This window comes from Solanum pennellii, chromosome 10 (genome assembly GCF_001406875.1).
Source record: "Solanum pennellii chromosome 10, SPENNV200".
Lineage (NCBI taxonomy): Eukaryota > Viridiplantae > Streptophyta > Magnoliopsida > Solanales > Solanaceae > Solanum > Solanum pennellii.
In genome coordinates, this window is record NC_028646.1 from 13,610,101 (window position 1) to 13,637,727 (window position 27,627).

The window sequence follows — 27,627 nt, forward strand, 5'->3', positions numbered from 1 at the left end:
ATGTATATATATGTATATATATATATAGATATATATATACACACACACACACACACACACACACATGAGCGTGCGCGCGCACACACACACACATGCTCACACACACACACACACACACACACATGAGCGTGCGCGCGCACACACACACACATTCTCACACACACACACACACATTTATATATATACATATATTGCATATGTCTACCTTCTTTAAGTTACGTTTTCATGAGTTGAGCAATGTCAAGGTAAGTGTTTCTTCTTACTCTTTTCAAGCTTAAGTTTTGTTAGCATTGAACTCACATACTGATACATTCAATATATTGATGCCACTTGTCCTCCATCGCATCATGATGCAGACGCATGTAATTAGGATCAACATCATCCAGCGCCTCATTGATCCAGCAGAGCACTCAAAGTAAGTTGTGAGCCTCTTTGCATTCTGCATGACACATATTTACTGCTTTTCATCTTAAGAATTTGTATATTAAATCTATTATTGATTTGAAATATGAAATATACTCTTTAATATTTTGGTATATAAGCTAAGAATAACTAGTAGAATTAGGAATTTGTGTATGAACTTTTTTCAATTTTTTCTGCATATCTAATTATTCTTCATTTTTTTAACTTTATTTTGTTTTAAAATTTTAATAATTTATTTATTGAGTTTGATATGATAATTCTTTAGGTTGTTGAACAGGCAAGTACTAGAAAGTAAGTAGTGATGAAGTTAAAACAAAGAGGAGGAAGTAGTCTGCATTAGAAAAATATTCATGCAAAAAATTAATAATTTCAATTAAAGAGTATGTACCTTATAGCTGACTTGGAATAACAGTTGTTACAAAATATAGATATATCAAATTGATTTTTCATAGCTAATGTTTTATGATTTATTATAAATTTATTTTAATTCTATCCATAATCGCGCAAAGACTAGTACAATAAATAAATGTAGAAAATCAAGCAATTATTATAATTGTTACAACAATTGCAATAATTGTTGCAACAACTATGGTAATATTAATTACAACAGGTGTTGTAATAACTATGGTAATATTAATTATGGTAGTTATTGCAATAATTGTAACAATTGATATAACAACAATAGCACTTGCTTATATTGTTGCAGCAGCTTCTACAATTGTTCAATTATTGTAGCAACGTCTGCATAGTTGCTGCAGCAACTTTATTGTTTAAAATCTTTGCTAAAGAGATAGTTGTTGTGACAGAGGAGAAGGTCAGTGGTGTTAATTGAGATGGTGGAAGAAGGGATGATAATTGTTGTGGCGGTGGCGAAGGAGGAGGATTAGGTTCCATGTTGGTAGATGAGAAAAACATGGTGGTTCGTCAATTCTTAAGTTATTCTTCATGAGCAGATGACTTGATGATCAAGATGAATGTAATTGGTAAAAAACTACCACTAATATCGAAGTTGGATATAACCTTGAATTCTGAGTGGGGAAATAGCTTCAATTGGTGTATGGGCAAAGCAGCTGCCATCTGACCCATTATAAGTAATAACAAATAGCTATCCATCTTACTAGTTGTGAAGAATACATATTCTTTGATAAGTGCAAAAAGTTTCCACACATCTAAGCAAATATCATGAGAAACTTTAGTAGGTTTCAAAAATATATCCAGCAAATGGAAACTAAAGAATCGCCAAGTGTAACCTTGAAATCAGACTTCTAACTAGGACAAACTAACTCAAAATTAACAGAACTTCCCTCTATTTTCTAGATCAGAAATAAAAAGATCCATTAAGAGATGGAAGAGCATTTACATATCTATCTAAGGTACTAGCAAAAAAGGTTTTCTTATCTTCAACATGTAGTTTCTGATCCAACTATGCTAATTCCACAACGAGCTAACCTTTCATGTAATCATTATGGAGTTGAATAAACCTGAATTCGCACGCAAAAGAATTCATGTACTGCTTTCCTTGTCATTAAACAAGAACCATAAGTTGAATAGAAAATGGAACTGATATCAATTTCTAGTTTTTGTCACCCTGTAATTAATTTAGATCTGCAGCATTGAAAATTAAGTAAACAAACATTAATATGCTTGGCAAGAGCATAAGAAAGATATTTTTAAGAACTGAATAAACCTATTTGCTCTGCAGCCATGGTCTCCACTTTAAGGAATTCACCTTAGCATATACTTTTCATATATAAATCATACATCTAGGGCATCTTTTCCCTAAATGAAAGTACATATCTCCTTTGAAAATCAAGTTCAGAACTTGAAAAAGTAGTGTAAAGACTTGGCCTCCATTTTACGAGTTGGTTTTCTATAAGAATTTCAAGATTTCATTCCTTGGCATGATCCTCTTTTCTAATCTAAGGTATAAATTAGGTCATACCCCAATTCGTTCATGAAAAACTTCAATGTAGTTCTTATCTTAGCATCTCTCTTGAAGTCAAACATTAAGGAAGTGTTTGCCATTAGACCAATATCAGATCAAACCATCCAAAACTCCAATAAATATGTAATTTTCTTTCTAATTTGGATTTATCAACCGATGCAAGTACTTGAATACCATGAAGATACATCCCTGAACTCAGAGGCATATGAAAATCCTTTTGTAGTTGATGTATTACTTTCTCAATCTACTCAGGATTATTTAGCAGAAGCCTAGGATGCCTATACAAAGCCTAGAGAATATCGACTATTGAAAACCCAAAATTTTGGAACAATGTTATATTTTATGGCATAACTTTATGAAGATAACAGGAAGCAACCTAGGATCTTTCATAAGACTTATAGGTAGACGGTCATGACTGGGCAACAAATCCCTTAGATAAAGAATATTAGGCTCTATAATAGTATGTAAACCTCTTCTAAAAAAAAATTTGTAATAAATGTAGCAAGTTGAGATCCAGATAAGCCCAGTTGTTGTAAAATCTGAATTTTGGGTTTGAGATTTTCGTCAACACGACAAAACAACAATTGAGGAGAAGAAGAAACAAGGGTTTTAATCTGTGATTTGTTCATACCCATTTCATCAAGGATATGAAGTAACAAATGCGGGTCATAGTGTTTGTGTCTCAAACGAGTTAACTTTTCTATTGTGGAAATGACTTCTTCTGTTGAGAAGTCAAGTGAATGTACCAGTAACTCCATCAACACATTAGTCGGTGTCGCCGCTATTGCTGCAACTATGGAATAAAGACAGGAAAGGAGATGATTTTGTGAACCATTGCAACTAATTCTAAATATAAAAGCAAGCAATCTTCGTATTTGTCGGCGATATTCTTTCAACTCATCAACTGCTTCACACAAGGTAGAAATAGACGGTAGAATGATAGATTAGGGCTGGGCGTTGGGCAGGTGTTGTTATGGACCTAAATAGACAATGTAATTTATTATATTCTACATGTTACTATTATTAGTTTTACGGCACGGATGTTTCATGCATATAGAGTACAATGTTGTAAAATAGAACTAGTATTACTAAATTAATGTTTTAAGGTAAATAAATATAATTTAAAGAACATAAGGTATGTACTTTTAAATGATTAACAATGATTGTCATAAAGTTACTTGTACTGGATATCAAAATGACCAGATATTATTAAAGCATTTCAAAATAATTCAGGGCCTGTATGAAAGGCCACAAAGAAATTGAGAATTGGTGTAATTACTCTCTTTGTCATGTTTGGTAGAGAAAGTTATTACTTGGTAAGAGGGGTGAAATTGAAGGGAAGTGATTATACTCCTCAATTCCGATGGAAATATAAAGAATTGAGTGTAGTTACACTATTTAATTACATGATTTTTTTAATATTATCTTTTGAAATATATTTTATTTTTGATACGAAAAGACACTTCTTTCTTTTTTGTCAGGACAATTTTAGTTCTCATAACGGCACAACAACAAATGTTGTACTTCTTCTTTCAAGTAAGATTTATTTTTTCATTCATTTTACTTTCATATTTTAATGTATAGGTAGATTATGTATGAATTTGATCTTTGTATTTTCTTTTGTTAGTTCTTTAGATTAAAATAAATATGAGAATTAATTTTTTTTCTTTAATTTCTGAGAATAAAAGAAAATTAGAATATCGATTCTAACAATCAGTTATACATATTTTGTACAATGGCAATCACCTGGTTATGTAATTTCAAGATCTATTTGGTTTTAATAAATCATGGATTAAAGCATGTTGACTTTCTTATTTCTCTTCTTTGTCTTACTAGCTTATGACGTTGTGAAATTCCGCCCTTAGTTTATATACCTTTTCTCTTTGTTTCTTTCCATTTACATTCTTCGTATTTAAGTCTAGTCAATTGTTACTGTGCATAAATATTATCACTAGTCTAAACAATAAGTAGCAAAACAAAATATCAAATCCAAACTAGACAACCAAAAAAACTTTAAATGGGTTAATAGTCTCGTTTGGTCTAGAAACTACCTTGTACATCACTTCCTAGGTGATGCGTCGAACCAAAATGATTTTCATTCCTCTCTTGACATACTTGATATATGTGATTAGTCATAGTCATACGATAAATTTGATCATGAGGTACATTATTCCTCGTGTTACTCTAAGAACAATCAAGTTCACCTTGCCAAATTGACATCATAGCCTAGTATAGTGAATTACTTTTTTGCATTGAAATATTTTTATATTTTCTTTTTATAGGATGACAACTAACCAAACGCCCAAGGTTGGAAAATCATACACCAAATGGAGTGAAGTTCAAAATGAATATTTCATTTACATTATTGCTGAACAAGTTAAGTTGGAAAGAACAAAACCAAGAGGCTTAACTAGTGAAGGATGGGATAGTGTAGAAAAAGAAATGAACAAGCTATATGGGGACAAATTAGATAAGACTAAAACGAAAAATGGAATGAGTACTTTTGAAGAAGATATATTCTACTATGAAAACAAAGTCACAATGCACTTGTCACCCGCTGAGCTACTCCCAAGACGAGGATAGGGGACCTAGTAACACAAGTGATCCCAAGCTAATTATGTTGGCACGATCATAAGCAAACTAAAGATAAACTGAATAATAAATAGACGCAAAAGCTATAATCATTAATAAAATGAAAAGATAGAGAATACACATATACTGTAACTTAGATATATGAAAATTAATGAGTTTAATACAAAGAAGATAGTAACTGAATACTAAGATTCAGCTAACAATGTCTGAAAATAGCCTCTAATTGACTAGAAATGTTGGTACAGTCATCAACTAAGTCTAGCAAAACTTAAACTAAAGGACTAAAAATACTGAAAAGAAAGTCATGACTATTGTCCTAGGAGAATGAGGACCCACTGATGTTGCTGAACTGGAGATTAGGAACCGACTAAGTGTGATATGGATGTTGAGAACTTGTACCTACAGTATGAGAAGTTGTAGCGCACATATGCGTGAGTACTTGAAAGGTACTTAGCATGTTGGATAGAGTAAAGCTGAAATAACGTATAACTAAACAAAGTAATAAAATAATGAAATATTTTGAACAAGATAAAGATGCTGAAATACTGAACATGAATAATCTGAATGCAATGACAAAGTTATAATATGCTGAGACTGAAATACTGAAACATGGCCAATGCAATGGAGTCTGACTGAACTGTAGGAACTACTAATAACCGATGATAGAACCACATGAGCTACATATAAAATCTGGTGTATATGCCAAATCTAAAGAACCCAATTTATCATGTGAGAGGTATAGAGGTATGCTGACGTAATCACTAAAATGATGCCTACAAAGTGGACTAACAATCTAAGTGGCTAGTAGTTTTAGGACTATTTGGTTACACTGAACCCTAGTTCAACTTGGTATTATGTTAATCCCAATGAATTAAGTAGTTAACTAATCATTACTTTTTGTAATACTTAATAGCTCAAAATTGAACATACAAATTGAGAATGGAATAATTAATCTAATAATGATGCATTCAAATACTGAGGCATGTATGTTTAAAATAATTAAAATATCTGACCTAGCATGTGTAATTCAAGAACTAAAGAAATACATAGCTAGGGTTATGAAATTCATGCAATGAACCGAGTAATAATATGGTAATCTGATTTGGAATGTATAATTGACTAAATCATGATAATCTGCTCAAGTTCTAGAAACCGTAGGTCTAATCATGATAAGGGAATCAAGAATCCGACTAAAATCTAGGGACCCAATGGGTGAAAGGAACCCACTATTGATATCTCAGATACCTGGTGACGAATTCCATGGAGAAATTCCTAGATTTTGGGGCTGGAACTAATGGAGTCTTGTTGCGTTATTGAACTAGGGCTCTTGACATTTTCCTCTTTTAGTGCTTCTAATTTTCTATGTTTTGATTAATGACTTGAATTAGGTAAGTTCTAGTTATGTTTCTAGGCTTAAACTTATTAAAACATCATTATTTAGGATCTAAATGACATAGATTACCTAAACACAAGTCAAGAATATAAAATGCAAGTACACCTACCTCCAAACCAAACCACTAGAACTACAATCTGCAGAAAATTAGTCTCAATCTAATATTTCATGGTTTACATTGTACATTGTTCAATAAAAATATTCCAGAAATTACAAATCAACAAAACCCAAGATCAAGTATTCACAAATGATATAGATATGCAATACAATTCCTAGTGTAGCGATGCATGTCTTACCTAGTGATTAAAAAGCCCTAAAAATAAACTAGGACAAACTAGAGCTTCGCATCAGTTTCTTGAGTTAATAACTTGCTAAATTAATGATAATAGTGTCCAAGCGCAGGTTGGAGTAGTTTAGAAGTCAAACATCAAGGAACGACCAAGATGTTCGAAACGAGTCTTGTTTGTGCTAGTGTGCTCTTGCATGTTTAATGTGTTTTGGTGTTTCATTTGGAGTCTAAAATGATGGTAGGTGACCCTAGTTCGTAGAAGGACATGTGCAAGGGTTAAAAGTCCTGGTACGACTTCCCAAGAACCTACCTAAGGATCCTTGATGAGGACCCGAAGCTCAAACCTCAATGCTGCCATAATAGGGTGACTTACGGCCAGTAGGTCATTTGACTAAGTGTCAACCCACTTCGTAGATCAAGACTTATCATAGGGAGACTTATCTCCCATGAGCAAGCCTCAGACAAGTTTTACGGCCTGCAAGACAGCCCGTCACACCACCTACGGTCCATAGGTGGTGGCCATTGATCAAGGCCTGCAATTTTGTCTCTTCTCGGCCAACTAAGGGGTGAATTAGTAAACATGTTCAAATTATTTCATGGACGGTTATTCTAAGTTTTTTTGGTACTTTATGTATATAAGGACAATTAAACCCTCACTTAGACTCGATCACCCAAATCAAACTCTTCCCTCTCAAATATATTTTCTCAAGAACACAATTGAAGGTCTAGGTCAAATTCAAGTTAGGAGAAGGGATTTCAAGTGTTTTCTTCATCAATTTTCATGGTCTTTCTACCAATAATAAATAGTGATCCTTCATTCTTTAATAACCTCTCATTCAAGAAGTCCAATTCAAAGGTTTTCAAAAGTGAATTAATGATTAATTTCCCTATTTCTATTCTATGCATGGGTTCATTGTTAAAATATTTTCTAAGTCATGATATTGATGTATTAATGTTGAATCAATGTTTATAAGATGATTAAATTTGATTCCTTGAATAACCTATGTTTAGTCCAATTCTCCTAAATTGGCTTACAAAGTGGGTTTGATGAATGTGATTGGATATTGTTAGAATTGTGTTTATACTATGTTGTGTTGTTTTTATATATTGATATTCATGCCTAAAATGATGAATTGTTGGACAATTGAGAAAGTGTGATTATGGCTTTGATGAAAGATGTTATTGAATTGTTCTTGTATTGTATGGTCCACTTATGGTGGCGGTGTTTAGTTGATGTATATGAAGAGGTATATGTATTGTGGTTGTAGTAAAGAAATGTTATGTTGCTTATGTATATATGTTTTATGAATTTATGCATCTGATTCTTGAAGATAGTATGATATTTGAAGTATAATGTGAATGTGAAGTATGATTGTGTGTGGATAATGATGAATGGAGCATGGTCATGTTTAGAAGAAAATTTTATGAATGGTGGTGGTTATGTGAATTCTTGCTCACATATACACACACATGAATGAATGAATGAAGCTAATGAAAATGTAATGAATGTGCGTCTATTGAAAGGTTTTCTCAATAGAGCTCTAATGAATGAATGGGGGACTTTGAGGTGGACACTCTCCGTGAGTAGAGGTGTAGTGTCTACTAACAACCTCAATATTCCTAAGAGGTTTCCAATGAATGAATGATAGATTGAGATGATTATTCTTTCCGTGAGTAGAGGTAGAGTACTTGGTTGAAATCCTTTAACTTATAGGTAATGAATGTAATGAAAGTCAAATACTCTGTGGGGTTTAATGCTCAGCCCTAAGAAGATTCGAAAGTGGAGGATACTCTCTGTGGGTAGAGGTGTAGTATTGACAAGTATCCTCTTGGATGGGTACTCTCCTTGAGTTGAGGTGTTATAATTAGAAGCAATCTCCCTATCCCTTAAATATGCTCTCACATAGGACTAGCTAGTAGTGTTTCACGAAAAGGCTAAAAGAAAGACCCTACCTTAGGCAAGTGGATATCCCTCATCCGGTAGGGGTTAATACTGGGATTACATATTAATAGCGCATGGTCTATGTCGGTTAAAGCTTGCCCCTACAAATAATTGTAATGAACTAGGTATTCCTAAGGGTGTTCTACTTAGATTTGGTGGTGGAATGGGATGCCAGTTATGCAATCCACAAGTAGGCATTTGGAGGGAGTCTTGGTGTGTCCTTGTAATGTTAATCAATAAATGAGTTTCTATATGAAGTTAATGAAGTAAATTTACTTTATGTCTAATGTTGAAGAAGCATGTTATTCTTTTGTCTAATGTTAATTAAGTTCATGTGAATGGTATAATGTGATGTGTCTAGTCTAGGGTGGTTCTAAAGAAGAACTAAGTGGGACTAGTAAAATGCGATACTACTTTGACATTGAACTAGTGTAGCTTAGAATTATCCTAGGGGATGGGTGAAGTTCTTAAATGCACGAATGTTTCCTCTAGTATCTCTAGTAATGAATGTTGACTTGTGGAGTTATGATGGAATGGAAATATCCTTATATTTGGTAGTCTTAAGGAACACTTAGGTGTGTATTGAAGAGGTTGTATGGGCAGTCTATTCGTGTCTTACCTAGGTGGGTCTTAGGATAACTTTGGATAGAGGGTCTAAATGGTAAAATGGGTAACTTAATGAATATTGTTATATGTTCAGAATTATGAGAGTATTACTTAGTGTGATGAATATTGACTTGTATGATGTCTTTTACAATTGGTTCATAAAGTTTTACCAAAAATTGCATGAAAAACATATTTCAACTAAAATGTCCTCTTTAAAAGATATTTTTCGCATGATTGTCACATTAGTGCTTTATTGTACTAACTCAATATTCTTCTCTATTTCTACAAGTGTGGGTGGTGGAAAGTAAGGATCTTAGAGTTGTAGATTGGGATTAGATTGTTCTCTCAAGGCTCTTGGTATGTCCTCATAAGTTCGAGGACATGGATGTTCTTTGTAGTTTTCTTTCATTAAAGACTTTGTATAAAGACTAGTGTCTTTCTTTCAACGTATGGTCTATGAACCTATGATAATAAGATGTGCCTAAGATGACTTGAGATGAGACTTAGTTGTTCTTATGTTTTTAAAAGAGTTTCCTCATTAATTTTATCGTGAAAAGTTTTAATTCTGCCCTAATTTTCATACCTATGTGATGAATGAATGCTAATAGGCTTGTATAAGACCTCATAGAGGTCAAGTACGCCGTGTCACAACGTGAGCGTGCTCTCGGGTCATGACAGTGATACACACCAGTTGTATCCTAGTCCTGGACACATATGAGGGACCTATATTTTTATGCATCCAACGTGGCTTGCATCATGACCCTCTATAATAAAATTTGTCATGGTGTGTGACACGTTCAACGATAATAGAATTTTGCACAGTGTTAGACACATCCCTTGAACCATAAATCGTGACGCACGAAGTATCCTTGAATCATAATACCTTTCATGGTGCATGATATGTCCCTTAAAATGGTAAAATTCTATTTAATTTCAAATTCTTCTTAAATTCAAATATATTTTTAGCAACCATGTCTCGGAACCAATTCGAATGAGATGTTCAAACAAATAATGAGGAGATGGCTATTCCTATAACAATTCACATTTCATAACAACATAATCATGAAATAATATTACTAATTAATCAATAATTCTTTCAAACCATTCACAAAACATCATACACCAATAACAAATTATATTGCATTTTATTACCCTTTCTCATCATTATAATTATTCATATGGACAAGTCACCTGTAACCAAATCTCATTACTATCAAACATATACCGATGAGTCTAAGATTTAGACACATTTAGGTCTTTGTTTTGAAAGTCTTAGTATCCTCAAATGCCTAATTTATGCTATAAAGGGATGTTAGAACATTGATTTATATGTATGTAGGCTAAGAAACAAGGGAAGGACAGTATCGGGAAAAATGGAGCAAGAAAGCTAAAGAAGTGAAGAAAATCATTTCTGGTGATCACCAAGACCACTCGGCAAACCGCCGAGTGGATATTTAGCCCGCCTGAAGTTCTAGCATGCCACCATTGGGGAAGAAAAAACTTGGCGAAAGAATTGGGTAGTCGAAAATCGTTTAATGACTCTGTGATGGCTACCTTGATCGCCTTAAGTCAGAGAAACCTAAGGGAGAATGTCCAATAAAAACTAGAGATCGATTGGAGAAAAGAGTGGATCATTGACTTGTTCGGCGAGGCCCGATTATTTCGCGCAATAGCTTCTCAGGACAAAATATGGGTGATGATAAATGGGAATTTGAATGAATTTCTAAAAACAATTTAAATTTCTGATTCTCTAAGTCCTAGATTTCAATTTTCTCTTAGTCTTTGAGGTTTCATTGTATACTTCAAAGATTTTTAGGTTCAAACTTGAAGATTTGAAATGGGTTCTTTGTTTACTCAATTTGGATTATTTAAAGAGTAATGAACCTTTCCCCAGATTATGGATGATGTATTTGGTAATCTTTTCTCTATTTTTTATGATGTGTAGCTAAAACCCCAATTCTTAGGGTGTGATCATGTGTTTATTTGTGTAATTATCTTATGAATATTGTTGTTTTATGATAACACATATTGTATTAATGTGGGTTTAATTATCTTGTTTGTTTTTTAATCATATGATATTAGATGTAGTTTATAGTCTGTGATTTGCTTGAGAGAGAGGTTTTGGAACTAAAGCTTTTGATGAATGATTATAGGTATTGGGTTGATATGTGTTCCATCTCAAGAGAGTGAATGATAAACTCAAATGTAGGTAATATGTCACGAATTGAAGATATCATGCAGATGATGATGAGAAGTTTCGATGCGATTAATTATAATGTTAGATAGATTCAGAATAACTTGTTTGGTATTGGACAAAAAGGTGACGCAGATGCATTTTGATAACGCATATTGAGTACCAGATGAAAAAGTTCTCTGCAATAGTGAACCCACGCCAACATTGCACTCTTCTGAGACACACTACCAAAAATCCAAAAAATGATGGGCATTGTATGGAAGTCACTATTTGGAGGGGGAAGCAAAATGTGGATCTACCAATGCCATCTGAGGTGGAGGTTGATACTAGTAGAGATTATCATGTAGTTGAGAAGGGGAGAGATACCGAGAATGCGACTAAGAAGAAGGTTGTGGTAACTAGAAAGTGGTTCCCTTGCCTAGGCCTCTCCCACCTTTTCCTCAGAGATCAGCAAAGAAGACCAAAGCAGGAAAATACCACAGATTTATCACTATGCTAAAACAACTTTGAATCAATGTTCCTTTGATAGAATCTCTTGAGAAAATGCCTGGGTATGCGAAGTTTATGAATGACAAGGTTACAAATCATAGATCTATGAGTTTTGAGGATGACGAAAAGTTGAAACATTATAGTGTTATTGATACAAGATCCCTTATAGAGAAAGAGGTAGATCCTGGTGCTTTCACTATCCCTTGTACGATTGGGTTATTGGACTTTTCCAAGTCACTATGTGATCTTGGTGCTAGCAATAATCTTATGTCATTGTCCATTGACAAGAAGTAGGGATTGGGTGATCAAAAACCATCTATGACGCAATTGCTCATTGCGGATAGAATTGTGAAGAGGCCTATTGGAGTGCTCCATGACGTGCTAGTGAAAGTGGAGTCATTCATTTTTTTGGTAAGTTTTGTTATTCTTCATTGCGAGGTTGACTTTGAGGTCCCATGATTTTTGGGAGACCATTCCTTGCCACGGGGTGCTCTTTGGTTGATATGGAGAAAGGACAAATGAACTTCAAACTTAAAATTGAGAAAGAAACTTTTGAATTTTTAGGTACATAAAGCAGCACGGTGATCTCCAATCGTTATCTGCTATAACTCATACAAGTGAAAGTGGTTTGGAGGTACAAATCGAGGAGAGACTGGGTGTTTAGGATTTATCAACAATGATAATGAAGTTTGAGGGTGACTGAATAGAAGAGTATGACGAGTTGGTGGCCGCACCTGATAGGTGAGAACATCGGCCAAAGCCTAAGAAATCGGACTTGGATATGAAAAATCGTGAGACTCCACCAGAATGACCATCTATACAAGAGGCTCCTAAATTGGAATTCTAGGCTATTCAACCACATTGAGATATGCATTCTTGGGGGAGGATGAGAAATGCCTATTTATTATTGCAGTGGATATTAATGGGCGACAAGTCGAGTGTTTGGTATCACTACTAAAGAGGTTCAAGCGAGCTATTGGGTGAACTATTGCAGATATTATCGGGATGCCTTCCAGTATTTTATATCACAAAATTCAACTCATGATGGATCATAAGCTTCGTATAGAGAATCAGAGAAGATTAAATTTGCCTATACAAGAGGTATAAAAGAAGGAGATTATCAAATGGATGGATGCTGGAGTCATCTACCATATTGCAAACAGTAATTTTGTATCCCTGTTAAGTGTGTTCCTAAGAAGGGTGGTATTAATGTGGTCAAAAATGAAATAAATGAGATTATTCTGATACGGCTAGTGGACGGATGGAGTGTTTGCATGGATTACCGAAATTTGAATGCTTGACGGAGAAGGAGCACTTCCCTGTGTCCTTCATGGATTTGATGTTGGATAGACTTTCAGGAAACAGATTGTATTGCTTTCTTGATGGGTATTCAGGCTACAATAGATTCTCTATAGCTCGAAAGACCTAGAGAAAACTACCCTCACTTACCCTCTGGAATCTTCCTTTCAAACGCATGCCATTTGGGTTGTGCAATGCTCTTGCAACCTTAAAACTTTGCATGAAGTCTATTATCTTCCACATGGTTGAAGACACTATTGAAGTTTTCATGGATGATTTCTCCGTGGTTGGTGACTCTTCAGATAGATGCTTGTACAATCTGGCCGAGGTACTGAAAAGGTGTGAAGATTGAAATTTGGCGCTGAATAGGAAAAAGTGTCTCTTTATGGTTAAAGAAGGCATAGTTTTGGGGAACCGGATTTCTGAGAAAGGTATTAAGGGCGATAAGGACAAAGTGGAGGTAATAGAAAAGCATCTTCAACCAATCTCGATAAAAGGTTTGAGAAGTTTTCTAGGGCATGCAGGATTTTATTGGAGGTTCATAAGAGATTTTTCAAAAATTACACATCCACTGTGCCACCACCTTGAAAAATAAAGTAAATTTGACTTCGATGATTCTTGTCTGATAGCATTTGACGAGTTGAAAAAGAAGTTGGTTTTTACCCCCATCATTATTTCTCCATGTAACACTCCAAAGAGTCGAGACCTAATATAGAGCCTACCATGAGTTTCTAAAGGTTTAGATATTCTTTTAAGACCTAAAATAATGTTTATAAGTCATCCGAGAAGTTTTAGAGCCAAGACGTCAAGGAACGTCCATGCCGTCCAAAAACTAACTAAATTGAGCTAGTTGACGTCACTATGTTTGGTGAAGGATTTGGAGGGTCAAATGAAGTCTAAAACTTGTAAAAATAATTTTTTTAGGTAGAGTTTGGTATACAGGGTTTAAACACCCAATAACGAAGCCGTAAAAACCACCTGAAGCGTCCTTGAGGAGGACTCCACATGGGTGGGCAGGCTGCAAAGCAGCCTGCGTTAGTCAAGATTCAAAGGGATGGTGTGCAACTCGAAGACCACACGGACCTTACTTCCTCAAATCACTTTTTCAAAAATATAAATGGGAATTAGCCTCACGACACGGAGTCACTTCCCAGATTCTGTAAAATCGTACTTTTGGCATTTTAAATTCACAAAAAAAAAATTAGTGAGGGGTGTTTTTGGTTATTTAGGGGTGACTATATATTGACTTAGTATAAGTTTTAAGCCATTTTAACTCACTCCAAACCCAATTCCCAAAACAAACCCAAAAGCTCTCACCACTCTCTACTTTCTCTCTCCCCAATTCCTCCATTGAAGAAGGCAGAAAGCTTAAGAAGAAGGTCAATTTATCTAGGATTTGACTTAAATTTCATGGATTTATCTTCATTAAGGTATGGGTTCTTTACTCTTGGGAATCCTTTCCCAAGAGAACCTTTCAAAGTTGATTTCTAAATTACCTTATTCTGTGGGGTTTTCCAAGTAGAATAGGTTTTCTTCTAATGTTCAAATGATGATAAATTGTGATTTCGTATGATCAATTGAGTGTAGATTGTTGGTAGTTGAGTTTATTGATTCAATCTCATGTTGATCATGTTCCCTTCTCCAATTTCCCCCAAAGCTTGGATATTGGTCATGAAATTATTGGAATTGAAGAATGAATTGATTATTAGACTTGTTTTATCTATTCTAATTCATGTATGGATTGACTAGGGTAATGTTTTGTTGGGATTGGATATAATTCTTGATTAATTGATGATGAACCGTAATTACCCTAACCCTAGGTTATGAATTGATGTTAATTGGAATGGTAATGATATAATTAACAAAGCTTGCGTATTAATTACTATTAATTGATGTTACTATACCTATTATTGGATGTAATCTGTTGGTCGATGGTAAGACCATGATGATGACTTTTGAAGGATATTTGGTAAGTCTATATGGTCCTAACCTTTACTTTAATTATGATGACAAGTGATTAACGATGTAGTTCAATTGAGTATACCTTGTGAATAACCTATGAGGTGTTGGTATGATGTTGAATTGAAATGTCTTTACTATGTTTTTGTGAATTATGCTTAAGATGAAACTATATAAAGTTGGTGATGACTTGCCTATGTGTCTTATTATGAAATGATGACGATGATATGATAATCTCACATATGAGGGTTTCCATGAAAAGATATTCTCATGCAATATTTATTGAGCTAAATGAAAATGAGTATATAAGGTATTACACCCTATGACCTCAACTAAGCGATTATTAATAAATAAAAACATTTCAAAAGGGACTTAGCTTAGCACCGAGTTAACTTGAGAATGAGAGGTATTGGCTTCCCTTTGAGGAAGATTTACCCTATAGTTCCACATGAGGTTTTGAATCCCCTATAAGGAAACTGACCCAATGGATGCTCATGAGATGAGGGATCCAATACCTATAGGCATGTACAGGGTTCAATTTATATCTCCCTGTTCATGAACTATGTTGCCACAATAGGAATACTAGCTAGTGGATCCAGCTGGATGATATGTTCATGTTTGGTACTACTTTGGACGGTAGTTCTCCTTTTATTGGGTTTAAGGTTTTACAACACTGGATACCACATTTAGCTCTTGTGGACTATGTTTTTTAAGGAAAGTGTTCCCAAAAGTAAAATGAAGTAATTATATGAACCCTAACTAGGGTGACTTGAGAGGTTGGTTTAGTCTAGGTAGGGGTATGGGACTCTAGATAGGCATTGGACTAGTTGGATTTGAGGGAAGTCCTAGAAGGATGTTCTTATGTTATAATGATCATATACAGTAAATATTATTCTTATGTTGACTTTACATGTTGATAATCCTTTGTGATGTCAATTTCATTGGTGAACATGCTATTTGTCTATATTGCTAAATATAATGATTACTACTATTCATGCAATGTTATGTTGAGATAGGCATTATTTGTGTTCCTTTGTTTGGTTTACTTGATTGAGTAACGTTAAGGGGCTTTGCTTGCAAACTTCACTTGTAGGCTAAATGGGTGGGTGGGGGGGGGTTATGAGTAAGAGTCTTGCTTATATTATGATGTTATGAACTCTTGTATATGTTTACTTGACTATACTTGTTAATTTTTGTCTTGTGTTGTACATGGTTTGGACTTATGGATTATGTAAGTATTGGCTTATATGAGTTCTTGATTGTGCATAAAGCTTTTCAAAGTACTTTGGCATGGATTTGAACAAATTTTCTCTTTAACATGATTTTATTTGTTTTATGTGCATATACTCATACTTAGTACAAGTGTGTACTAACCCCAAGTTTATGTTTACTAATAATTGTAGGATGTGGCCCTTGAGATTTGTTGAAGTCCATTAAAGACTACTTGTACATTTCACATATTTTTCGCTACGTCCTCACATTACGAGGATAATGTCATTATCAAGCCACTAATGCAGTTTTTTGTTTAAAACTTCTACGTTCTTTCCTTTTCATTGAAGATGTTTGTTGTAATAGCCTATATCTGGCTTCTATCATTGATGTACGGGCTATGCCCAATTGTTATACTCTTGTTTAGATGGTTATGATATGAGAAATTTGTTTTAAGACCATATCATATCTTATGTATGTATGTATGTATGTATGTATGTGTATATATATATATGTGTGTGTGTGTGTGTGTGTGTGTGTGTGTGTGTGTGTGTACAATAAAAATTGAAGACTATGTAATCTACCTATACGAAGGGTCTTTGTTACTCGATATGAACATATTATGTGTATGTAGAGGTCTATGTAAATTTCAATGTGGAAGTTAATTAATAGTTTTTAATTTTACACAATTTAACTTATGAAAGTTAATGAGGAATGCTAAGAGCTTAGTCATAGTCTTCTTCGAAGACGACAACGCCGGTTACGTCTAGGTTGTGATCCCCGGATGTGACACTCCAAATTAGGGGAACCGTTTGAAGTAATGTGTGATACAAGTAGGGTGGCACTTGGCCTGGTATTGGGGAAAAGGTGTGAGAAGATACTTCACCCCATTTACTATGCAAGCAAAGATCTAAATGCAGCCCAAAAGAATTACACGGTTACAGAGCAAAAGCTTCTTGTTGTTGGTGTTGTTGTGCAAGAAATTGCCGCAAAGGGACAGAGAACAAGGTTTCCGATCACTTGTCTAGATGGGGGGATGAAACTTTAATTGAGCTTGGTGATAAGGGTTAGATCATGATATGTTCCTAGATGAAAAAGTATTTGATGCCTCCGATGACCTCATTCCTTGGTTTGCCGACTTCTTTAATTATTTGGCAAGCGATTTGGTACCTCTAGGTCTGTCTTTTTCCAAAGGAAGAATTTCACACATGATGTAAAAATGTTCTTTTAGGATGAGCCATACTTCTATCATAGTTGTGCTGATGGGATTATTCGTCGTTGTGTGCCCAAGATTGAGATTTTGAGTGTTCATGAGATGTGTCATTCATCACTTATTGGTAGGCATCATAGTGGTGTTCCGATTGTGCACAAATATTTTGAAGTGTGGATACTATTGGCCAACCATCCACCTAGACTCTCATGATTTTGCCATGTCTTGTTACCGTTGCCAAATAGAGGGTGGGATTTCAAAGAGGCCAAAGCTTCCTATGAACCCAATTATGATAATTGAGTTATTCGATGTATAGGGCATTGATTTTACGGGTCTATTTGTTAGTTCATATGAAATAAAGTATATTCTTGTTGCGGTTGATTATCTATAGAATTGGGTGGAAGCAATTGTGCTCCCAAAAAATGAAGGCAAGAGTATCATCGCGTTCACGATGAAGAATATCTTCTCCATATTTGGCACCCTAAGGGTAATTATCAGTGATAGAGGTTTCCACTTTAACAATAAGTTATATAAAACATTTCTTGAGAAATACGGTGTCTTCCACAATGTAATTACTCCTTACCATCCACAGACTAGTGGGCAAGTCAAAGTTCCAACAGATAAATAAAATCTTGCCACACTGTGAATACCAATAGAATAGATTGGTCAAGGAAGCTTGACGATGCTCTATATGTCCACCGCATTGCATACAATACTCTCATAGGTATGTATCTATACTAACTTGTATACGGGAATTCTTGACATTTGCCAGTAAAGCTAGAGCACAAAGTCGTGTGGCAATGAATAACTTTAACTTAGATTGGGGGGCCGGATCAACTCAAAGGGAGAATGAATTTAATTTTCTTGATGAGTTTCTCCTAAAAGCCTATGAAAGTACAACCTTGTATAAAGATAAGATAAAGAAGTACCATGATCAAAGATTTGAAAAGAGAAATTTTGTTGTTGGAGATCTTATACTTCTATTCAACTCTATGTTGCGCTTATTTCCCGGCAAGCTTAAGTCCAAATGGTCCAAACCGTTATTATTTCAAGAAAGCGTTCCCACATGGAGAGGTGGAGTTTGAGAATAGTGAAGGAATAAGGTTCAAGGTAAATGAATAGATGGTTAAGCTTTATCTTGGAAATGTAGAGAGTTTGCAACAAATCATTAAGGCCTATTATCTTGATGAAGTGTGAATAATCAAGAGGTATGCGTCGTGTCGCGATGTTTAATCAAGTATTGGCTAGGACGCAACCCAAGGTGTAAAATCTAGCCAACCATAGCTAAACAATTACAGTGAAGTAGTTTTCCTTTGAATATTTGATTTCTTGTACCATAGAAGTTAGTTGTTAATTTTTTGTTTTAGTGTTGTCTAGATATAACATAGGATTCCAGTCTAAAAAGTGACAAAAAATACAAAACAAATGTCCTAATGGTTTCTACATGTGCACATGCTTATTGAACAATATCTTCAGAGAAAAAATCCGGTGCAGAGGTCTATCGACCCCATCAACTGTCCGTCATTATACCCCTGCACTGTGAATGGCGTCCGTAGATCGCATGTAAGTTTCCTAATTGTTCTAAGTCATAGAGTAATCTTCATTAACAGGTTCATGGATAGATGCACTTAATTTGTTTTCCACGTACGAAACCAGGGATGTGGATTATGGTCTGTGGCCAACGCTTTTGGTCCTTTGGACCACAGAGGGTTTCCATGAAATGTAGGTCATCCTAGGGACCGTATACCCCCACCGTCGATGACTAATGCTACAATCTATATTTTTTATGTTTTTGTTTTTTATCGTTATTGGTTGTAAAATTATTTCAAGGGTATAATTTTTTTGGTACTAATAAATCTTCCACATGTACTATGGCACTCAAAACAAAAGTGTTCTATACAAAACAAGGCAAATCTAAATTGGTCACCTAAACTCTTACATGGATCAAAGAGGACACCGAAAAAGAGAAAGATTCAGCGTACGTTCATGCTAACGTATGGACCTTCCCCACTTCAGCAAGGACCACTAGGGGCACCCCCCGAAAAGTGAATATCGACGTGTCTCCCAGTCTTATGAGGAGCACAAACTTATTGCCTCACTAAAAGGATCCAACTTCAATTTCAAGGATGGATCAATCCCTGATTTCAAATATAACCAGGCTTCAGGCCCTGAGTCTAATCACGCTTCAAAATCCGCGACTTATTCAGCCATGGGTTCCAGTGGTAATGATTAAGCAGCCTCGTCTGATGAGGCAGCCATCTCTGGGGACACCTAGTCCCCCAAAATTCTTATCCTAATTTGACAGCTAGGGAATCTAAATGCCCAACGAAATAATATAGATGGCCCATACTATAATGAAAGAGAATCGAGTTCTTATAGGTAACCTTCATACAATTTGTAGATCCACCAGTTTACAAAGAAACACAAGTGTGAGTGGTTGTCCTGTGACCAAGGGACGTATGGTGAGGAGATTAAGCGGGAGTTATATGCCTCCAGTGCTACCACTGTCCGCTGGTCCATACATAAGAAGGCCAAGACAATATTCCAGTACCCCCTTAAATCCACCATGGTTCAAGATGTCTTAGTAAATATCTCGCACGACACCATAAGCCAATTCTTATACGGCCCTAATCCCAGAAACATGTGGGCTACAAACACGGCAGATTTTGATTACAGAGAAGGCATCGTGAAATGGGAGCCTTCTCAAGTGTGTCATAGCAAAGAGAAGTCGTCATATCATGGCGTGACATACATATGGCATTAGAGGGAGAGAGAGTTGAATGTGTTTCTACACCCAAATTAGGCCTCAAGAAGGCCACACTTACTTTTGTGGCCATGTTCTTTTGGATTTTGATCAGAAACAAAGTATCCCCTAATTAGGTCGACAACATGGTCATTTGGGATAATATAGTCATGGTAGTTGCATTGGCCGCACGAGTTGAGATACATTTTCTTAAATTTCTATTAGCGGAAATATATGAAAGAGTGTTACCACCACCACTTATCCTTCCCCATTAATGTTTTTTCACCTTTGCGAGGATGTTGGAGTGCCTATGTGGAATTTTGATAAATTGGTCCTTGCTATGGGGACATTGGACATTGGGCTCATTCAGAATGAGGAGAATGTGGTAGAACCATGGAGGGGACCCTGAGTTGATGTGCCTGTGAGAAACAACTTAGTCAATGCGGTCAGACAAATGCATGGGGAGGAGATTTCACCTACAAATTATGCACCAGTTTCTTCCTCCCATGTTGCAATTCACGCTATAAGATCATCTAGAGCCACCCCTTTTCCAGATCCATGATGGTACCATTGGCCCGAGTCCATAAATTGGAGAATCAAATGGACATATTGTTGCACCATCACAAGCGTTGGATATGATAGTTGAATATGAGGAGGGCGTAGAAAAAAAGATATGATGCTTCCGTGGATCATAAGATTTGAGTTGTTGATAAGAGGCTCGATAGATTCGAGGTGCGAGTTCTAGAGCAGCCAGCCCCCACGATTGACATGTCTTCCATCAAAAACAAGTTGGCCACTCTCTTGGCAAACGTTGATTCCATCTTGAACACACCTGCTATTGATCAGTAGGACGCACCTTTTGAACTTGGCGATAATAAAGTCCTTGGTGCCCTGTTTAGTTGAGATGAGCAGCCTGAGCCTTCACCTGCCAAATGGAAGACGCACTGTTCTTATAGAAAATATGAGCACACGGAGGCAAAATAGGCCGTCAAATATTTGCACAAAAACAAGAAAATGGGTTATGCAAATTTCCACCTCAGATGAGCTGATGGGGGATCAAAGAGTTTGTAAGAGGATGGTGGGGGGATCAATATCTGTGCTAGTACTGAGGTTCTACCTACAAGGGCGGAGGATGTTAGGACTACTAAGGGAAATGGAATCATAACTGTGAGCATTACTAAATGTGCGGCACCTCGACATGTGGGCACTACTGAGGTTGACCCTACTACAGCTAAAATGGGATCCAAGAAACCAGACCCACCCCCCTATTGGTTAATCTTCAGCACTAAGCACCACAAGTTTGCTTCGCCCTAATACATTAGTTTTTACTGTCTTGCATTCATTGGGGACAATTGCACTTTTTTGTTGGGGGTGGGGTGAATGGATTGTGAGTGATAGGGTGCATTCACACTAACTCAACTCACAACCCTTTCTTGGGGTTTTTCTTGCCTGTGTTCTTTTTCCTCTAGAGGTTGTTTAAATTCTGTTGAACCTACATGTTTTGGAATTAATAGTGTGTAAAGAATCATGACAAAGAATAAATCATGATGTCATAGTTTTGTTGAAAATTGATACCCACCCAAATTTTGAAAACACATGTGCTCTAAGTTATAGACTAGCATAAGCTCAATATGTTGTCTCTGATCATGAAAATGAACCATCTTGATTTCATGACGTAGCTAGAACTTGAACTGGGTAAATTGATAATCTGGTAATGAAACTTTGTGCCAAGGGAGTGCTAGAATTGTTGATGATTCAAGCAGTGTGTGCCAATCTAGAACTTGCCTGGTAAGTCCTGCAAAGATAATCCTTTCTAGAGTCTACAAAGTGATCATAGGCTGTTGATCTATATAGTCCACTAAGTTCCTAAATGAATCCAACCGAATGATATTAATGTTCCCTTTGATCCAGATACTTTGAGACTTAATGATACCACTTCTTGCAAAAACCCTAACTCACCTTCCCATAATTTACTGTATTGGCCTCGGTCCCTCCTTGGACATGTGCACCTCGACTTAGGCCAAAAGCCTAAGTTAAGGGTGGCTAATAAAAAATGACCTCAAATATTGGACCTTATATGACATCGGGTATTGTGAACCTCAATTAATGTAAAATCCATAAGTTGAGTTTGGATTTTGATCCTAGTTACCTGCGTCCGTATCATAAGACGAAACAAGTCAACTAGTATCAGTACATTGAATGTATAATTATGCGAGTTGGATTGCTAAAACAACATCGTCTTGAAAGAGATTGTGAAATAAAAACACACACACGTGTGCGTAAAAAGAAACTAAAAACAATCTTACTTCAAGAATGTGTTCCCACATGGAGCGGTGGAGTTTGAGAATAGTGGAGGAATAACGTTCAAGGTAAATGAATAGATGATTAAGCTTTATCTGGGAAATGCAGAAAGTTTGCAACAAATGATTGAGGCCTATTATCTTGATGAAGTCAAAGTAATCAAGAGGTTTGCGTCGTGTCGCGATGTTTAAACAAGTATTGGCTAGGACGCAACCCAAGGTTTAAAATCTATCCAACCATAGGTTTACAATTACTGTCAAGTACTTTTCCTTTGAATATTTGATTTCTTGTACCATAATAGTTAGTTGTTAATTTTTTGTTTTAGTGTTGTCTAGATATAACATAGGATTCCAGTCTAAAAAAGTGACCAAAAATACAAAACAAATGTCCTAATGGTTTCTAAATGTGCACAGGTATATGAAGTAATATCTTTAGAGAAAAAATCTGGTGCAGAGGTCTATGGACCCCATCGACTGTCCGTCATTAAACCCCCGCAATGTGAATGGCGTTGTAGATCCAAAGTAAGTTTCCTAAATGTTCTAAGCCATAGAGTGATGTACAGTACCAGTCGACGGGCTAAATATTGACGTACAAACTTTAAACGGGGTCTCGTAGGTCAAGACCATAGGTTTAATAACCCGACCCGAAATCACAATTTAAAATCACAGTCTTTAAATTCTTTCCCTCCTCATTCATTCATCACCCAAAACCATTTCAAAACTTCAAAACTCCTCAAATCACTCTCCAATCACCCATAAATACCTCATAATACAATTCCCAATTCCTTCCTTACATATATCACCTCACTCCAAGTGCCCTAAAATCCCCATTCTCAACATTCAGTTTCCGAGCTCGGTAAAACTAGGTGGATTGTCTTGAATCGAAAGAATCTTGTTTTCATAACACAATCACACTTTTCCTTAGTATATGTTACCTCACTTTAAATTTCAGTTCATAGATTAAATATTAAAATTGATGAGTCGTTTCTTGACCCTGGGTAATTATTCATTAATAAAAGCATGCTAAAAAATTAACTTTTAAATACCCTTCAGATGATAGATTGTGATTATGTGCATTTGTACTACCCAATTATGTATTTTATGTCATTCTAAACGTAAGTTCTGAGTTAGGATTCAACACTTTGTATGAACTATGTGCCAAGAATATGTGGAACCATAAGAATGACGAAGTAGCATGGTCGAATGTTGAAAGGCATGGTCAGACTAGACTTGTGTAAAAACATAAATCGTCTTCATGAATTTGTAATTAGAAACATGTGTAAAATCTGGCATAATTTTCATCCACGAAACCCCCTTCTTAGAATGATAGATCATTCTATGAACCGTAGACCAGGTACCATGGATAGATGCACTTAATTTGTTTTCCAAGTACGAAACCACGGAAGTGGATTACGGTCTGTGGCCAACGCTTTTGGTCCTTTGGACCACGGAGGGTTTCCAGGAACAGTAACTCATCCTAGGGACCATAATCCCCACCGTCGATGACTAATGCTACAGTCTAAATTTTTTATGTTTTTGGTTTTGATCGTTATTACTTCTAAAATTATTTCAAGGGTATAATTGGGTTGTTTTGGTACTAAGAAATCTTCCATATGTACTATGGCACTCAAGAAACAAGTGTTCTATGCAAAAAAAGGCAAATCTAAATTGGTTACCCCAACTCTTAGATGGATCAAAGAGGACACCAAAAAAGAGAAAGATTCAGCGTACGTTCATCCTAACGTAAGGACCTTCCCCACTTAAGAAAGGACCACTAGGGGCACACCCCGTAAAGTGAATCTCGACGTGTCTCCCAGTCTTATGAAGAGCACACACTGATTGCCTCACTAATTGGATCCAACTCCAATTTCAAGAATGGATCAATCCCTGATTTCAAATATAACCAGGCTCCAGGCCCTTAGTCTAATCACGCTTCAAAATCTGTGACTTATTCAGCCATGGGTTCCAGTGGTAATTATTAAGCAGCCTTGTCTGATGAGACAGCCATCTCTGGGGACACCCAGTCCCCCAAAACTCTGATCCTAATTTGACAGCTACAGAATCTAACGACTGGTGCGTGAAGGGAAAATGGTAGATCTACCGAGATTCCAAATGCCCAATGCAATAGAGAAGATTGCCCATACTATAATGAAAGAGAATCGAGTTCTTATAGGTAACCTTCATACAATTTGTAGATCGACATGTTTATGAAGAAATACAAGTGTGTGTGGATGTCTTGTGACCCAGGCACCTATGGTGAGGAGATTAAGCGGGAGTTGTATGTCTCCTACGCTGCCACTGTCTGCGGGTCTATTCATAAGAAGGCCAAGTCAATAGACGAATAGCCCCTCAAATCTACTATGGTTCAAGATCTCTTAGTAAACATCTCGCACGACACCATAAGTCGATTCTTATACGGCCCTAACAACAGCAACATGTGGGCTACAAACATGGCAGATTTTGATTACAGATACGACATCGTGAAATGGGAGCCTTCTCAAGTGTGTCACAGCAAAGAGAAGTCGTCATATCATGGCTTGCCAGACATATGGCACTAAAGGGAGAGATAGTTGAATGGGTTTCTACACCCAAATTAGGCCTCAAGAAGGCCACACTTACATTGGTGGCCAAGTTCTTTTGGCTTTTGATCAACAAAGTATCCCTTAATTAGGTCGACAGCACGGTCACTTGGGATAGATAAGTCATGGTAGTTTCATTTGTCGCACGAGTTGAGATATATTTTCTTAAATTTCTATTGGCAGAAATATATGAAAGAGCGTTCAAGAACACCACCACTTATCCTTCCCATGAATGTTTTTTCAGCTTTGCAAGGATGTTGTAGTGCCTATATGGAATTTCGATAAATTGGTCCTTGCTATGGGGACATTGGACATTGGGCTCATTCAGAATGAGGAGAATGTGGTAGAACCACTGAGGGGACCCTGAGTTGATGTGCCTGTAAGAAACAACTTAGTCAATGCGGTCAAGCAAATGCTTGGGGAGGGGATTGCACCTAAAAATGATGCACCAGTTTCTTTCTTCCATGTTGCAATTCACGCTCTAAGATCATCAAGAGCTACGCCTTTGTCCGGAACCATGATAGTACCATTGGCCCCATTACAGAAGTTAGAGAATCAGATGGACACATTATTTCATCATCACAAGAGTTGGATATGACAGTTGAATATGAGGAGCACGTAGAAAAAAGTTGGAGGCCTCCATGGATCATAAGATCTAAGTTGTTCATAAGAGGCTCGATACATTCGAGGTGCGAGTTCTAGAACAGCCCGCCCCCACTATTGATATGTCCTTCGTCCAGACCGAGTTGGACACTCTCTTGGCCAACGTTGATTCCATCTGGACCACACCTACTATTGATCAGTAGGACACACCTTTTGAACTTGGCGAGGGTTAAGTCCTTGGTGCCATATTTAGTTGAGCTGAGTAGCCTGAGCCTTCACCTGCCAAATGGAAGAAGCACCGTTCTTATAGAAAATATGATCACACGGAGGCAAAAGAGGCCGACAAGGAGTTGCACAGAAACAACAAAATGTGTTAAGCAAAATTCCACCACAGATCAGCAGATAAGGGAGAAAAGAGTTTTTGAGATGATGGTGGGGGGATCAAGTTCTGTGCTAGTACTGAGGTTCTACCTAGAAGGGCGGAGGATGTTAGGACTAATAAGGGATGTAACCATTACTGTGAGCATTACTGAATGTGCGGCACCTCGAGATGTGGGCACTACTGAGGTTGACCCTAGTACTGCTGAAGTGGGATCCGAGAAACTAGACCCACCCGCCTATTGGTGAATCTTCAGCACTAAGCGCCATAGGTTTACTTCGCCCTAATACATTAGTTTTTACTGTCTTGCATTCATTGGGGACAATTGCACTTATTTTTGTTGAGGGTGGGGTGAATGAATTGTGAGAGATAGGGTGCATTCTTACTAACTCAACTCACAGCCCTCTCTTGGGGTTTTTCCTGCCTGTGTTCTTTTTCCTATAGAGGTTGTTTAATTTCTGTTGAACCTACATGTTTTGGAATTAATTGTGTGTGCAGAAGCATGACAAATATTAATTATCATGATGTCATAGTTTTGTTGAAAAATGATTCCCGCCCAAATTTTGAAAATACATGTGCCCTAAGTTATAGACTAGCATAAGCTCAATATGTTGTCTCTGATCATGACAATGAACCAACTTGATTTCATGACGTAGCTAGAACTTGAATTGGATAAACTTATAATCTTGTAATGAAATTATGTGCTAAGAGAGTGCTAGAATTTTTGATGATTCAAGCAGTGTGTGCCAATCTAGAACTTTCTTTCAAAGTGCTTCTTTGTTGAATGCCACTTGCAAAATAGATAATAAATATGTTAATTCATGAATAATATATTAAAGTACAAGAAAAAAATAATGTAATAAATACATTACAAAACAAACTTACAATGATATATTTGGCTCAATCAGACTATACCAAGTCTATCCTTATGGCCTTGAACTAGAGGAGACATCCCATCGTCTGGAGTAACACTAGGTATAGTTGTATATGTAGTTGATCCTGATACATCCTCATAATGCTATGTCAATTGTGGCGTACAAGCCATAGAATCTGACTTCTCGCTACTAGAATCTCTAATCCTCATGTCACATAACTTAGGAGACGTACATGTGGGATATTGAGTACATGTAGGAGATGGAGTACCCGTAGGAGATGAATTACTTGCCAATATGGGTCGTCATCAACGAATAGCCTGTAAAGGTAGGTCCTCGTAGCGCACAGAAGGAAATCCATGTGAAGTAGAAGAAGCACTGACTGGTTGACCGAAATTAGGACGATATTCTTAGGGATCCACTGTACCAAACGGACAGCAAGTACATGTGTCTCATAGGTGATGTGCTCTGGCGCAGAAGAAATAGATCTTGCATTACCCTCAGGATTTATGGGTCTCCTGGACTTCTTCTTTTTCACCTGGTTAGTGTGGCTAACTCCAAGATGATCCCTATATCTATCATTGTCACTCTCTGATGACAT

At 36.5% G+C, this 27,627-nt stretch overlaps 1 pseudogene; it reads right to left on the reverse strand.

The window, feature by feature from the left end:
* Positions 1 to 2,153: 2,153 nt before the first annotated feature.
* On the reverse strand, positions 2,154 to 27,627 carry LOC107001096 (annotated as a pseudogene).